The 4,114-nt window shown below is 56.6% G+C and overlaps 1 pseudogene across 1 annotated transcript; it reads right to left on the bottom strand.

Moving 5' to 3' along the window:
• Positions 1-204: 204 nt before the first annotated feature.
• LOC112443877 (protein canopy homolog 3-like) lies at positions 205-4,114 on the bottom strand (annotated as a pseudogene). Its single transcript, XR_003032287.1, has 4 exons — positions 3,878-4,114; positions 1,516-1,639; positions 1,168-1,285; positions 205-868 (listed from the first exon to the last, which is right to left on the bottom strand). The product of XR_003032287.1 is annotated as a protein canopy homolog 3-like (transcript).

The following is a 4,114-nucleotide window of genomic DNA, read 5'->3' as shown; positions in this document are numbered from 1 at the left end:
GCTGAGGGGCAGGGCCGGAGCTCTATGCCCACCCCATACCCAAGGCCCAGCCCTCACCCCAGGGCCCTCCCTGCACCTGCTTTCCCCACAGCAGGCAGGTTTACAGGAACAGCCTCCCATCCTCAGCCCCCAAGGCGGGAGCAGGGGGCAGGAAAGAGTGAGGGGGGCTCCGGCCCCTCTGAGGAGCTGAAGGGGACTCAGAAATATGAATGAAAAAGGCCGAAAGGTTTTTACTCTGTGAGCCCCAGGGGAGGGCCGGGCAGAGCACAAGGTGTCCACAGGAAGAGGGGGTGCGGGGAGGAGGAGCTGGTGCTGGAGGAGAGAGGGGGTGGGGGGCTCTGGAGCCCCAGTCCCGGGTCCAGCTCAACACCTGCCCACCGGAGTTCACACTGGAGTCCTGGGCAGTCCTGAGATCGTGGGGCCCGCCTGAAGTCTGGGTCAGGATAGGAACGCTGGCAGAGGGAAAAGGCCAGCCCGGGCTGCCCGAAGCTGATCCAAGTTCTCCCAGGGCTGGAGTTTCCACGGCAGGAGGCGGCACTGGCCAGGCAGGCACCGCTGAGGCCCTGCGCTGCTCCATCTGTGGAAGCCGGGGGCCAGACCCTTGGGCTCCCAGCTCAGGCTCTCAGTCAGCAAGAGCCACTGGGTTAGGCTCAGAGCTCGTCAGGGGGGCTGTGTGTGAGCGGGGAAGCCTTCTGGATGCCCTCGTCCTCCTCGGGGCTGGGGTCTCCGTCGAGGTCGCCCAGCTCCTTCCTCTGTTTGCTGCTGCCACCGCCCAAGCCCTTGGCCCGGCCGCTCTTCTTCTTGGATTTCTTGCCTCCCAGGGCGGCTGTGTCCCCCTTCTTGCCAGACCACTGTTCTGCCAGGCAGCCTGCAGGGAGGAGGAGACACACCCTCAACAGGCTGGCTGCCTGGCTGAGTGAGGAGCTCGGACTGCAGAGCCACTGGGGGCGGTGATGCGATCTGGCCCAGCTCTACTTCGCTGGGGTCCCCCCGGCCCGTCTGGGGGCATCTGAGCACCAGGCCCTGACCCCGCCCTGTACCATCCAGCACCCTGAGGATGGAGGCTCCAACGCCGCCATTTTCTTATTTCTTTTGCATCCTCTCTCCTCACCCGCCTCCCCTGAGGGGGGAGCATGGAGGGCCCAGCCCTGCTGCCCTGGGACTCACTGGCGTCCTTGCCCTTCAGCACGTGGTTGGCGCAGAGGAACTGAGTCAGGTCCTCCTCCTGGTGGTTCCTGTACCAGTCCTCGATCACCTCCTCGAACTCCTCCACCAAGACGTCGCACTGTTAACCGCAAGGCCTCACGTCGGCAACGCCCGGGCCTGGCCTCTCCCGGGGAGCCGGGCGAGCCTGAGCCTCGTCTCGCCACCCACCGGGCTGGTGGCTGTGACTCCCCCAAGGAGGCCGTAGCCCAGAGCGGGGTGAGACGGCTTGACCACAGTCCCCAGGCTCCCGGTGGCCCTCGTCAACTGAGGACCTGCCCTCACTGAGCCGGGCGGCGGCGGGGCCCCTACCTGCTTCTTGAGGTCGGCCACCCTCTGCCGAGGTCTCGTTCCACAGCTCGTAGGGGATGTCCATCACCACCTTGACCCCTTTGTGCACCAGGTTGTGCAGCGTCTCAAAGGTCTCTGACATGCCCTGGAAGACACGATGGGATGTGAGAGGCAGAGACCCTTCCCCTCCCTGCCCTGCTCCTCTCCCGGTGCGGCTGGAGACCCAGGGACCCCGCTAAGGGTCAGGACCCTCTCCGGCTTCTCACGCTCATCCTCACCTTCCCCTCCCCTCTTTGTGGCCTGCGTCCCACAACCCCTCCACACACACAGCCTGTCCTGCCTCCCCACACCTCCTCCTTTCGGAAAGGTTGCTCTCGGGCCCTTTGAGCAAATACTCCTTTCCAGGATAATAAACTGGTCCCGTCTCTTTCCCCTCACTGTGGCCTCCCCCGTGTCCAGCCCACTCCCTACTTCTGGTTCTTCCCACAACTTGTACCTTTCCTTGCTGGGAAGAAGCACAGCCGAGGCAGGGAAGACTCTTGGTTCTGTACGAAATTATTTCTGCCCGCCACCTAGGTCTTCTCCACAGAGACAACACACTACCTGTTTCTTCTGTCTCCCAGAGACCACGCAAGTGGACACGAGCCACTACGCACACAAAAATAGCCTCTCCTCCACCCCCGCACAAGCAGCTGTATGTATGTATCATATACACCATTCTGCACTGTGCGTTTTTTTACTTAATAATATCCTTTGGAGAGGGCTTCCCAGGTGGCTCAGTGGTAAAGAATCTGCCTGCCAATGCAGGAAACTCAGGTTCCATCCCTGGGTCAGGAAGATCCCCTGGAGAAGGAAATGGCTACCCACTCCACTATTCTTGCCTGGGAAATCTCATGGACAGAGAAGCCTGGAGGGCTATAGTCCATAGGGTCGCAAAAAGAGTTGGACGTAACTTAGCGACTAAACAACTATACTCTGGAGGTGATTTTAGTTCAACTCATAAAGAACTACCTCATTCTTCATTGTACAGTTTGCCTAAGAGTCCACTGAATGGCCAATTTACTTAACCACTCCCCTACTAGTGAATGGTCAGGCTGCTTCTAATTTTTTTGCTATAGAAAGTAAAATTAAACATTGTTACGTTAAACATGGGTTTATTACCAAGTACAATGTTAATACAAATTATAAAGATAAAACCTAGGACTTTTGTGGCTTAGAAGTATTTCTCTAGGTTTCCCAAGGGTTTCTGAAGGATCTCCTTTTCTAGAAGGGTACTTAGGTGGAGAAATGTGGGAGACAGCTCTTCTACCAGGCATAGAAGATGCAGAGATAAAGAAACATGGGCCCTTATAGGAGTGACAGGAGACACATGAGCCTCCAGACCCTTCACAACCCCCTCTGGATCCTTTTGGAAAGACACATGGCAACAGGTATACGGGGAGGGGTATGGAGATAGGTGGGTAGGATGACATCTTATCAATGTCCAGGAGTCCTGGCATCATTCAGCCACAGAAGAGAGTTTATTGTCAGTTTATTGTCAAGCCACTCCCTGGAATTGTGTGGCTGGTAGATTCTGTGTATGAGAGTGGTGAGCTCACACAGGTGTATTGACTTCTGAGCCACTGCATCCGTGTGACACAGTCTTCAAGCAGAATGTGTGAGATGGGGCAAGAGCAAAGGAAGAGGAAAGGGAAGACATCCAGTTTTTGATGGGACTTTAAAACCCTGGGCCAGGGCAAGACTGCTGTTGTACGGATCTGTTTTCCCATCACACATCTCATTTTGGATCAGAACTTAAACTGATTCACTTTATTTTTTCACACATTCATGCACCTTTCTTTTGTGGATAGAAAAATAAATAGCACAAGGGGAAATTTTAAAAAAAGGAAACATGGGCCTTGCTGCAAGGAAGCTCATTCTCCAGTGAAAGAAGCATTCATGTACATGGTGAGTGCAATAAATTCATAAAGGCATCATGATGGAGGTCCAGGTAGGCCCATGGGCCCAGAGAAGGGATACGGCAGCCATCACCCCTCCCCAAGAGTTTTCTGACATCTCCTCTAAACTCCCACAGTTCTGCGCATCCTGAGTTCTCCCTGCACAAAGTGCTCTGACCCCAAGGGGGCTGCCACCCGGGAGCGTTTTCTGTCCTAGGCTGAGGCAGGACCCCAGGGGGCAGGCCCAGACATCAGGAATGTGCCCACCTGCACTGAAAAGTCAGGCCGCTCAGGACGGGAGGAATGCAGATGGCAATGGATAAAGAACAGGGAGCTGCCGAGGAGGGAAGCTCCCAGGGCATGATCTTCTGATGGCACCCAGACCAGGAGACACACTGAGACCGAAGCCCGGCCCCAGTGGGGAGGAAGGGATATACAAAGCCAACCTTAGCAAATCGGTTGCTGCCGGTCCTCTCCTTGTGCAGGCTGTAGTCCAGGAGCCGCTTGCAAATGGTCTCCGTGACTTCAATTAACCTTAAGTCCTGCCGAGACAGCAGCACAAGACAGTCCCTGCCTGAGCTCCCCTCCTCGACCCTGCGGGTTAGGGGTCCAACCCTCCAACCCCAGCACCTGCACGGCTCACCAACGGGAAGGCAGAGCTGGGAGGGAATAGGTTCATCAGG

Source organism: Bos taurus, chromosome 23 (assembly GCF_002263795.3).
Source record: "Bos taurus isolate L1 Dominette 01449 registration number 42190680 breed Hereford chromosome 23, ARS-UCD2.0, whole genome shotgun sequence".
Taxonomy (NCBI): Eukaryota; Metazoa; Chordata; class Mammalia; order Artiodactyla; family Bovidae; genus Bos; species Bos taurus.
This window is presented reverse-complemented; position numbering and strand designations above follow the sequence as displayed.